A 12,769-nucleotide genomic window follows, 5' to 3' on the forward strand; every position below is an offset into this window, starting at 1 on the left:
CTGGACCGAGCCAAATGGAGAAGACAATGCCGAAAAGCGGACCCTGCGCCACAGCGGGAACAATGCTAGGAAGAAGAAAGATTTTTATTATTTTATTATTTCCCTTCTACGTGACTTTACCTAAAGAACCAATAAGATGAATCCTTGCAGTCACGAAAGCTTTAAATCGAAATTTAAAACATTCCTAGTAACAACATAAACATTCTCCCACCAGTATAAAACATTAGCCCTACTTGGTGGTGGCACAGGTGTAACTTTCTGACCCGCCCCTACTGGACATCTGTGACAAAGAGCTTCATAGCTCATCGGATTTCTCCAGGAAAATGAAAAGATTCTGATTCTGTTAAAGCACGTGTCTCAAAATCACAAGGTTTTGAGTTAAAACCTTGGTCATGGCCGAAAAACAGAAATGGGCATCACTCTGACTGTTGCTCTGTCAGACTGGTCCCTGCCACAGGGATTTCGGATACAGGCTGATTCAAGACTCATCGTGAGACCCAGGAGTCAACAAGCATTGTGGCCTTCAAGACGATGCAAGACTGAATGGGATGTCCTTCAAAACTTTTCATTCACAATAAAATCCACGTATTCACTTCTGGAATGCATTTAACCGTTTTTCAAATGGACATTATGGCGGGTCCCCGGGGTCCCATAAGCCCCCAGCTCTCGCCTAAACATTCAATTATAATGTAAACAAAAAATTTGCTCTTTTTCACCAATGGGTTTAAAGGATGGTGGCAAGTGTTGTCTTGTTTGTTAAACTATGCCTTTAAAACTGAAAACTACTTACCTGCTGTACCTTTATTTAAATACACTATCAAAAAAATTATTTACACCCCTCTGTCAATCATCGTGTTCCTCAGTGTGGATTTGTGAACACACTTTGTAAACAGTATGTAAAAATAGTACTCGTTTTCAATGCCCTGTTCATACTGTAACAAGCGTTTATACCAATGTTACTCTACAGAGTAGTGGGTCGCCGCTCCTCTTATCCGCATTGATACGAGCAGAATGTGGGGACTATAGCTTAACCGCAAAATTGGTAGGTCACAAATTATAATGAAGATAAGGCAGCAGTTTCACTGTGTTACGCATAACGTTATGACAAATAAAGGACTTAAGTCGTGTCGGCAGTTTGAGCAGCTTTTGATAAGACTTATGATCCTGCCCGTACCCGAGCATGGAGTGCAGCGTTCGCTTGTTCAGCTCTTCTGCGCATTCGTCCTCGCTGCGCTTGGACACGACGTGACAACAGAATGATCCGTGCCAGGCGGGTCGCGGCGTTTATGTGCGCGGTGGGACGGAGTCGCCAAAAAATAAATAAATTCATTACGATTTGACTTCCGTTTATTCGGGATCCGGGGTCCCGCCATAAGGTTGAAATGTGGATGACTCATTCATTGAAAATTCAGTGAATCCATTACCTCATGTCACTCACTACCCAACCTCACCCACCCAGACTATTTAAAGTATTTACAAAGTCACAAGCCACCCGAAACGTAGAAATATCCTGGTCTTAAACAGGCATCTTGTTATTTTTAGCTCACCTCGTATTTTATACAGCGATGATGTAGGTTTGGGGAGCGCTTTATCCAGCGGTCGATTGATCTGAAAAAAGAGCTGTACAGCTCAGTGGGCCTTAGCTGGTAAAATAAAAAAAATTAAAGTAGTTTTTAGTATTATCGACATTCTTCCCAACAAGATTTCACTGTTTTTTCCTGGACGTTTCTGTTGCGTCGTCACTCTAAGATGTTCCTTGTTCATGTTTTTGTTTGTTGCGGTTGCACCCGAGTTCAAGAGCCTCATGGCTCACAGGGCTATACCTAATAAATGAAACTGAAAAACGGAATCATGGACTGATGATGAATAATCCACAGCCCTTGTTGTCAGTCTACTGCTGGATATGACTGCCACCACATGGCATGTCAGTCATAGTGGGGGTTATTTTTTACCACACCTTACCAGGCTTATTCTCTAGCAATTTGAAATACCCACCAATGGCTTAGGGCCATCGAGGTTACTGATGCCCATTCTGTGGCTCGTTAACGAAAAAAGAATCCTAAATCCGGGTCTCCATTCCTTCATGCAGCCACAATAAATGAGTCACAACCACAGTTACATAATAGGCACTCAGGTGTACAGCCAACTCTGTGTCTGTACGCGCGAGTCTGTGTGTGGCCAGATAGAGGGGGCTCAACTCCTAGCGTGGCACGGGCTAGAGGAGAAATGGGCTGATGTGATACACGAGGACATGGGGCTGAGTGAACTTGAATGGTACCAGCGGTGCCAAGATCGGCCTCTGCGGAGGAGGCTCGTAAAGGACGCTGCTACTGCTGGGCAGTTGGAGGCAGTCGCCCTCCACCAACAGCGGAGGGCAGATGAGCGACACTCACAACAACGAGCAGAGTGCCCGGGCGGATAAAATACAGCAATTTGGCACAATATGGAGCACAGGTGTTGCACCTGCCGGCCGTCTCAGTCAGTCAACCCAAGGCACCCATGACCTGCCAGTAGCGAGCCTTCGACACTTCACTAGGCCTCAATGTGCACCTAGCCTGGCACAGGCGCCGTGGTGCGGTCGCCGCCACTACATGTTGCTGTGTGTACACACACACACACAGTACACTACACATGGTACACACACAGTACACACACAGTACACTACACACGGTACACACACAGTACACTACACAGTACACACGTACACACACAGTACACTACACAGTACACACGTACACACACAGTACACAAACACACAGTACACAAACACACGGTACACACACACACGGTACACAAACACACGGTACACATACACGGTACACATACACAGTACACTAAACAGTACACACACACGGTACACACACACAGTACACACACAGACACACACAGTACACACACGGAGACACACAGTACACACACACGTACACACACACGTACACACACACGTACACACACACGATACACTAACACACGTACACACTACACACAGTACACACACACGGTACACTACACACAGTACACTACACAGTACAGTACATACACGGTACACCACACACAGTACACACACACGGTACACACACACAGTACACTACACATGGTACACACACACAGTACACTACACACGGTACACACACAGTACACACACACAGTACACACACAGTACACACACAGTACACACACACAGTACACTAACACACGGTACACACACACAGTACACTAACACACGGTACACACACACACAGTACACACACACAGTGCACTACACACGGTACACTAACACACGTACTAACACACGTACACACACAGTACACTACACACGTACTAACACACGTACACACACAGTACACTACACACAGTACACAGACACACAGTACACACACACGGTACACACGGTACACCACACACGGTACACACACAGTACACCTACACAGTACACACACACACACGGTACACACACAGTACACACACAGTACACACACACACAGTGCACTACACACGGTACATTAACACACGTACACACACACAGTACACTAACACACATACACACACAGTACACTACACACAGTACACACACAGTACACACGCACAGTGCACACACACCGCACACACACAGTACACACACACACAGTACACACACACGGTACACACACATACAGTACACACGTGTATTGCGTGAGCAGCACAGATAGTCCAAACCCCATGCAGTACACACATACAATGCACAGTTTACACGTGTGTACTGTATTACAGAATACACACGTGTGCTGTAATACAGTACACAACGTACTGTATTACAGTACGCGCGTGTACTGTAACACAGTACCCAGTGTACTGCATCACGCGTGTACTGTAATACAGTAAACACGTGGACTGCATCACGTGTACTGCATCACGTGTACTGCATCACAGAGTACCGACAGTCCACGTGTTACACGGCAGTACACACTGCGTCTCTCCTCACCGCTGTCGCGATGTCAGCTGAGCGCCATCGTCTCTCTCTCGGCGGCGGAGAAAGCTTCGTCCGTGGCCTCGCCTCGTCTGCCCCGTCGCCTCGTCTCACCTCGGCGAGTTATACGAGAAGCAGGCGGATAGACAGAGAGACAGAGAGACAGAGAGACAGACAGGGAGGGAGAGAGACAGAGAGAGAGAAGGCCGGGACCGCGTGGGGGGTAGACTCTGGCAGCCACTCTCCCTCCCACTCCACCAGCACTGTACTGTCACTCTCACTCCCTCCCTCTCAGCTCTCGGCTCTCTCTCACACTGACGTGGAAGTGACGTACCCCCCCCCTCCCCTCAATGCCCCTCCCTCAAGCCCCCTCCCCTCAAGCCCCCTCCCCTCAATCCCCCTCTCAATTTCCCCATCTCAATTCCTCCTCCCTTCAATCCCCCTATCAATCCCCCCTCCCCTCAATTCCCCTCCCCTCAATCCCCCCTCCCCTCAACCCCCCTCCCCTCAACCCCCCTCCCCTCAACCCCCCCCTCCCCTCAACCCCCCCTCCCCTCAACCCCCCCTCCCCTCAATCCCCCTCCCCTCAACCCCCCTCCCCTCAACCCCCCCTCCCCTCAATCCCCCCTCCCCTCAACCCCCCTCCCCTCAACCCCCCCCTCCCCTCAACCCCCCCCTCCCCTCAACCCCCCCTCCCTCAACCCCCCCCCCTTCCCTTAGCCCGCCCTCCCCTCAAACATCCCTCCAACCCCCCCTCCAACACCCCCTCCAACCCCACCCGCACACCCCCACCCGCAACACCCCCCCTCAACGCCCCCCCTCTAACAACCCCCCCCCCGTCAACCCCCCCCCCCCGTCAACCCCCCCCCACCCACCCTCCTGGATTCACAAATTCAACCCCCCGGCTCGCGATTCCCGAATTCAATTCCCGAATCGATCCTCTCGGCTGGGATTTCTCATTATTCGCTCTCAGAAGGCTGCGTGGCTGATGGAATGTGTACAAATAAAAATAAATTGTATTTTTCATGCGGAGAGACAGATATGGGAGCGAGACGTAACGTCTGCTTTTTTAAATATAATTATATGTCGTGTAGCTGATGGGATGTGTTAAACCAAATAATCCGTAGCAGTTTCCTCAATTGGCTAGAGAGCTGCGAGCGGCTGAAGAGCGCCTCCCAACGCCGAGAAGGCGACCCTGACTCGTTTGGCTTCGAGTCTTTCACGAGAGAGGCAGCAGGAAGGCAGAGGGCATCGATCGGTGTTCGTACCTGTGTCGCCTTCATTAGGAATCATCAGATTTTTTTCGGTAAAGTCACGTAGGTAAAAAATTAAAATTAATAAAAGTAAAATAAAAAATAAATAAAAATCACGACGTTTCAGAGGCAACACAAGCCTCCGTCTTCAGGTGGAACCGTCACAGCACGTTAGCGGTATCAATTGATACAGCTATCGCTTGATACAGCTATTTTTATTTTACTTTTATTAATTTAAATTTTTTACCTACGTGACTTTACCGAAAAAACCTAAGAATATGAATCCTTGCAGTCACGAAAGCTTCAAATCTAGAAGGAATCATCAGAGCAGTGGAGCCATGATGCCATACCTGACGCCTGTTAAAACGAGATGCTAATGTGTGCCACCATTATCGGTACTTATCAGCATGCAGTTTGTACTTATTTACCTAATTCATTTTTTATATTATCTTCGTGACTTGCTTACCTATTCTCTATTTTGCACTCCTATTGGGGTTTTTTTTTGTATTGTTGTAACTTTCTGACCCGCCCCTACTGGACATCTGTGAAACACATTCCTGCGGAGGGAGCTGGTAGGAACGTTGGGTTGCTCGGTCAATGGCCAGGGTCAACGGCGGCGTGGTGTATTCCGCAAATATGCCCGACTGTGAGGGCGGGCACAGGCCGGCGTGAATAGGTGAAACGTTGAGTTTTATAAGGGCACCACGGGGTGACCAGCCCCTCACCACCCAGCCCCACCCCTCCCACCCCCCACCCAACCCCACCCTTTATCCAGCCCCTCCCCACCCAGCCCCTCCCCACCCTCCCCACCTAGCCCCTCCCCACCCTCCCCTCCCCACCAAGCCCCACCCTCCCTACCCAGCCCCTCCCCACCGTCCCCTCCCCCCCAGCCCCTGTCCACCCTCCCCACCCAGTCCCTCCCCACCCTCCCCTCTCTACCCAGCCCCACCCCTCCCATTTTTGGATGCACGACGGACGGACGGACACAATAATCCCTTGTGGGCTGGTGTAACCAGGAGGTTCCTACCAATAAAATATCTTCATAGCTCATCGGATTCCTCGAGTCTAAAGATTCTGAATATGTTCAGCCAACGTGAGTCACAACCCTGTTGAATAAAACATTTAATCTCGAGTGTATCTTTTGCTTAATCACGCGTGAAACTCAGGAGGGTATAAACAACAACAACAACACAAACCCCAACCCATTAGTCAATAACACTGTGGCACTGAATCGAAACGATATAATAGGTGACGTTTTAGACAACGGACCTTCTCCATAGGCCATACATCGAGATGACGGAGTGGACTAAAAAAGTCGGAGACTGCAAAAGCATGGGGCCTGATGAGAATTGCAAATTTTTTCAATGTTTCCTGATGAACAATTTTTTTAATTGCCATATACTATAAACTAAAACTACTTTTTAATTTTACTAGGTAAGGCCCACTGAACGATATACTGTAGCTCTTTTTCAGTAGCGACCTGGCCACAAATGATATGACAATGAAGTGGCTTATACTGGTAGGAACCTCCTGATTACACCAGACCACAGGGGATTATTGTGTCCGTCCGTCGTGCAGGGAGGGGCTGGGTGGGGAGGGAGGGGCTGGGTGGTCAGGGCAGGGTGGGGTGGGGCTGGGTGGGGAGGGAGGGAGGAGCTGGGTGGAAAGGGGAGGGTGGAGAGGGGCTGGGTGGGGAGGGTGGGGAGGGGCTGGGTGGGGAGGGTGGGAAGGGGCTGGGTGGGGAGGGTGGGACTGGGTGGGAGTTGTGGGGCTGGGTGGGGAGGGGCTGGTCACCTCGTGGTGCCCTTATAAAACTCAACGCTTAACCTACTCACGCCGGCTTGTGCCCGCCCTCACAGTCGGGCATATTTGCGGAATACACCACGCCGCCGTTGACCCTGGTCATTGACCAAGCAACCCAACGTTCCTACCAGCTCCCTCCGCAGGAATGTGTTTACGTGGAAATGTATACCAGCTATTCTTCACGTACGAACAGTTACCAAGAGAGCATGATATTCGAATCTTTCAAGAGTGACTTGGGTCACCAAAATGGCAATTTTAATTCGATGCAAACAAGGACAAGATCGAAGCAAATATAAATCGGAGTAATACAACGAAGCCCTGCGTACGTTATGTCCATTGAGCAAACAATAAATCAATATTGAAGAAAATAATTTTTCTGTAACGACAGTTGGCTCAGACAAATTACGTACAGTATTAAACAAAAACTAAATCAAAGTAAAATTAAGTTACGGAAACATCAAAATGGATTTCGGGTGATTATTGCACTAGTGCGTAAACAGGCAAGGTTATATGTCAAATAAAAAAAAACAAATCTGTTTAAATTGCGAGGCAAGTGTAAATGTTCCACTCCAGTTAAACATTTCTGTTTAGAAATTCCATTCAGGTAACACGTGCCACTCAAGTGAATAATTTCACAAGCAATCATCATCATTGCTTGTGTTGCAATCGAAATGTCGTGATTTTATTTATTTTATTTTATACCTACGTGACTTTACCGAAAAAACCAAAGAGTATGGATCTCTGCAGTCACGAAAACTTCAAATCTAAGCTCTCGTATCTGTGACCATCTTACCCACAAAGCTGATAATCTGCGGGAACTGTAGAGTCCGTGACAAATCATTATCCGTGCCCTAATCATATGCGGGGTTTCCCACTCTACTTTGCAGAACGGGTTTCCCGTGTCCCGCATGATCACGGAAGAGGGAAGACAAGTAGCAAAACACATTCCTGCGGAGGGAGCTGGTAGGAACGTTGGGTTGCTCAGTCAATGGCCAGGGTCAACGGCGGCGTGGTGTATTCCGCAAATATGACCGACTGTGAGGGCGGGCACAAGCCGGCGTCAGTAGGTTAAGCGTTGAGTTTTATAAGGGCACCACGGGGTGACCAGCCCCTCCCCACCCAGCCCCACCCCTCCCACCCCCCACCCAGCCCCACCCTCCCCACCCAGCCCCTCCCCACCCTCCCCACCCCACCCAGCCCCTCCCCACCCTCCCCTCCCCACCCAGCCCCTCCCTGCACGACGGACGGACACAATAATCCCCTGTGGGCTGGTGTAACCAGGAGGTTCCTACCAGTATTAAACGGCTCTTATCGATTATCTGTTCATGCCCTAAACACGTGGAATGCCATCGCTTCAAAGGTGTCACTGGTTACTCTCCAAATCTAAATTACAAATTGATGCTGAGATGTAGATTTTTTAAATAGATTTCACTTACCATTCAATTTGGCAAAAATCCTCGTATATTTACAAATTAGAACAATGGTCGCCCGACATTTGTTAAATGTTTCTATAACTTAATTTGTAATTGCGCTATGAGCAGTCAAATAGTAATCTGCCCTCGTTAACGTACGCTACAGGAAATGTATTACTTAGCATTGATTTATGTGTGTGCAATGTGTTCCATTCATCATGGCACACAGTTGTGTTCGCTCTGATTTATGCTTGATTGCTATTTGCATTACTTTATATTGTTTTTTTGGTTTTGCCATGTTGATGAACCCAGGTCAGGATTGTGACAACCCTGGTCTCAAAGTTTTTCATCTGGATAAATAAAATAAACTGGACTATTTTATATTATTGGTTCTTTTGGTAAAGTCACGTAGAAGGGAAATAATAAAATAAAACGAATAAAACAATCACTATTTTTTTTATAGTTTTTTATATTTTATTATTTCCCTTCTACGTGACTTTACCGAAAGAACCAAGAATATGAATCCCTGCATGCAGTCACGAAAGCTTTAAATCAAAAATTGTACTATTTAATCCTAGATTTGAAGCTTTCGTGACCGCAAGGATTAATACTCTTTGCTTTTATCCGTAAAGTCACGTAGGTACAAAATAAAATAAATGAAAACAACTCAATTAAATCACGACGTTTCGGGCGCAACACAAGCCTCCTTCGTAGCTTTCGCTGAGTTGTCCCCCCCTGAAGAAGGGAGCTCGTGATTTCATTGAGTTGTCTTCTTGGTTCTTTCGGTAAAGTCACATATAATGGAAATAATAAAAATAACTCATTATTATATTATTTTATTACGTAAAATTTTATTATTTTATTATTTCCATTCTACGTGACTTTACCGAAGGAACCAAGAAGATGAATCCCTGCAGTCACGAAAGCTTTATATCGAAATTTCATTGAGTTGTTTTCATTTATTTTATTTTTTACCTATGCGACTGTACTATTTTACCGTGACGATCTGCAATTGTATTTTATCCCCCAGCGGATAAGTGGAGTAAAAACCCAAGGTTACTTGGTCCCGACATGAGCGCGGATAAGTGGAGTTCTCCCACATTAGTAAACAAAGTATTTGGTGATGCTGCGTTGGTTAGTGGTGCCCAAGCACAAATAACCGCAACTAAACACATTCCCCCATAACACTGTCTTGATGAGCGATGACAAAGGCCCATTGCCCAAAACGTTGCCTATTATATATCGTCTACAATACGGTATATAATTTAAGGCCACACACACACCGTGTTATTTGCAATTGTGTTGAGTTTTGTATTATCTTGTGCCAGCAAATTTTTACGATTTTACTTTCAACATAAATAATTGTATTTAGTGCTGATACTCTGTAAGATTGTAGGGTTTGTCCGTCACTCAATTGTTTACTTATCGCCGATCTCTCCAATGGCCAACTCTCATTATCCAACTCTCATTATCCACTCCATCTCTTATCGGCTTACTCTCTTATGGCCTTTGAAAAAGAGGAGGGCCATTTCCCGAATCGTCACCTATTATAACGGGTTATAAAGACAACTATGTCCCGTGTAGCCTGTAACAGACAATAGGTGCAAGTGCTGTTAGCGAGCACCTATGAAGGCCGACACGGCACACGAGGGGGTGGGTGGCCAACACCACGCCCGGCCGTCTTTGTCTTCCCAGTAAGACAAAGACAACCACACACACACACGTTGCTGCTACTGCTGCTAATCGTTCAGATTTATCCGTTGACGTTGCCAGCGACGAGTGTGACGTCGGCGCGCCGGGCGTGACGTCACAACGCAGGGCGTGACGTCATCGCGCAGGTCCGTCGACTGAGCGCGGCGGAGGAGCGCACGGCGCCGCCTTGCATCATTGCACGTCTCACGAGCGCGCGTGATCGTTGCTTGCCGCCGCGTCGCCGCTCCGCTGCTGTGCAATAAAACTAAAGATAACAAAGCAACGTCGACGGACAAACAAACAAACAAAAACCACGCGCGCCGTAGCGCGATTAACCCAAAAAAATAATGATGATGATGTGCGCGTGGTTTCGTTAAGCAATTGCATTGAGTTGGAGAGCGTTGCGGCGACTGCCGCCGCGTTGAAGGGGAGCGAGGATCGAGGAGGAGCAGCAGGAGCAGGAGGAGTAGCAGGAGGAACAGCAGGAGGAGGAACAGCAGCAGGAGGAACAGCAGCAGCAGGAGGAACAGCAGCAGGAGGAACAGCAGGAGAAGCAGCAGCAGCAGGAGGAACAGCAGCAGGAGGAACAGCAGGAGGAGGAGCAGCAGGAGGAGCAGCAGCAGGAGGAACAGGAGGAGGAGCAGCAGCAGGAGGAACAGCAGCAGCAGGAGCAGCAGCAGGAGGAGGAACAGCAGCAGCAGCAGGAGGAACAGCAGCAGGAGCAGCAGCAGGAGGAACAGCAGCAGCAGCAGGAGGAACAGCAGCCGCAGGAGGAACAGCAGCAGCACAAGGAACAGCAGCAGGAGGAGCAGCAGGAGCAGCAGCAGCAGGAGGAACAGCAGCAGCAGGAGGAGGAGGGGGGGCTGGGAGCAGCCTCGTTCTTGATTCCCCACGCGGAGCGCCGGGAGGAGACGAGATCACAGCGGAGACGACGAGAGAGGCTTCTTGACCAGCAGCAGCAGCGGCAGCGGCACCATCATCATCATCAGCAGGGTTAATATGAGCATCAGCAGCATCAGCAGCAGTTGGGTTAATGTGAGCATCAGCAGGGTTAAAAGCATCGTCATCAGCAGCAGCGGTGGCGGCGTTAATATCATCAGTAGCAGAGTTAATCATAATTTTCATCAGCAGCAGCGATAGTATCGTGGTTAATATCACCAGCAGCAGTGTTCAAATCATCAGCGGCAGTGCTAATATCAGCAACAGCCTTAGTCTCATAATCAGCGGCAGTGTTAATATCATAATGAGCCTTATATATCATTACGAGCGTAAATATCACCATCAGCAGCAGCAGCGGTCGTATCATCATCACCAGCAGCATCAGCGTTAGTAGCAGCAGCGGCGTTAGTATCAAGAGCATCAGCAGCGGCGTTGATGTCATCAGCATCAGCAACGTTAGTATCATCATTACTAGCAGCAGTGTTTGCATTAAAATCAGCAGCAGCATCAGCAGCGTTAGCAACAGCAGCAGCGTTAATGTCAACATCATCATCAGCATTTACATGAACAACAGCGTTAAATACAGTGATCATTATCAACATATTCAGCATCAGCAGATTTAACATCATCAGCATCATCAATATAATTATTAACATCAGCAAATGTGAACATCATCATTAACGTGAACATCATCATCGTCTGCAGCATTATCATGAATATCGTCAGCATCATTCATATCAACATGATCATAATCAGTAACTGCATCATAACATTTACAGCATCATCATTATGAGCAATATCGTCAGCAGCATCAGCAACGCCACCATCAGCATCATCTACATGAAATAATTAAACATGATAAACACCATCAGAACAACAAAGTACATATAAATAACTTAATCATCACGATTTGCCATCAACAACCGTAACTTCAGCGTCATGGAGTTTGTCTACCTCGTCATACTATCTTCATCATAATCAGCATTATAAAGTACAATATCAACTTAATTAAACATCATTGTCACTAATTATGTAAGGAAGTGTAACAGAAAATTAATGCACAATGCAGTTAGTTATTCGGGGACTGCTGATGGTTTGGCATATTGCACAAGGACTTGATGCTTTTGTACGCGTTTCTGTGCGTGGTTTTAAACTTGCAATGTTTTTGCTTGAACATTTTTTGCTCTGTTACGATGGGTCTACTCGTAATTTCCAGATTTGACAGAGGCAACGATGCGTAGTCACGACTCTGTATATACAGTACAGGTGTGTACATGTATGTGCCGTATGCGTGTTTGTGTATTAATCTCCTGCGACTGGCCTGCCGATATTGTTGAGAAAGCAATCCGGAGCCAGAGACCAGTAAAGCGCCATGCAGAGATGACCTCCCAAACGTACGTAATAGAGGATGCCAATTGTTTGCGAGCTGCCCTATGTGGCATAATTACAAGCGTTTGGTCCGTATGATGGGTTTTGAAGAATTGAAGAATGCCCTGGTGGTCCCACTCTTTAAGAATGATGGGCGTCACAGATTGTAACAACTACCAGGGCATCTTCCTCCTCAGTGTGCCGGCAAAGGTCCTGGCAAGGATGATTCAACATCGCCTTGTCAGGCTTGCGGAGCCCCGATGTGGTTTTAGACTGGGGTGGTCCTATGTTGTTTGTTGTCCATACCCCTCACTCACTTCCAATTACCACGGTTGACTACGTACTGCGTGAAAGAA

General features: G+C 47.6%; 2 protein-coding genes across 7 annotated transcripts in view; one reads left to right on the forward strand and one right to left on the reverse strand.

The window, feature by feature from the left end:
* The window catches only part of LOC133348565 (polyamine-transporting ATPase 13A3-like), a 91,031-nt gene extending 86,790 nt beyond the window's left edge, over positions 1–4,241 (reverse strand). For all 4 annotated transcript variants that reach the window (XM_061561450.1, XM_061561452.1, XM_061561451.1 and 1 more), the window contains exon 1: positions 3,962–4,241. The gene's annotated coding sequence lies outside the window, so the exon portion shown is untranslated. The remainder of the gene's footprint in view (positions 1–3,961) is intronic.
* A 6,723-nt stretch (positions 4,242–10,964) lies between these two features.
* The window catches only part of FAM131A (family with sequence similarity 131 member A), a 48,963-nt gene continuing 47,158 nt past the window's right edge, over positions 10,965–12,769 (forward strand). For 2 of the 3 annotated variants that reach the window (XR_009755811.1, XM_061561498.1), the window contains exon 1: positions 10,965–11,099. The gene's annotated coding sequence lies outside the window, so the exon portion shown is untranslated. Of the gene's footprint in view, positions 11,100–11,524; positions 12,440–12,769 lie in introns of those variants that run through there. The other variant, XR_009755812.1, reaches the window with a different exon arrangement.

Source organism: Lethenteron reissneri, chromosome 27, assembly GCF_015708825.2.
Source record: "Lethenteron reissneri isolate LAM-NWPU_2019-01 chromosome 27, ASM1570882v1, whole genome shotgun sequence".
NCBI lineage: Eukaryota > Metazoa > Chordata > Hyperoartia > Petromyzontiformes > Petromyzontidae > Lethenteron > Lethenteron reissneri.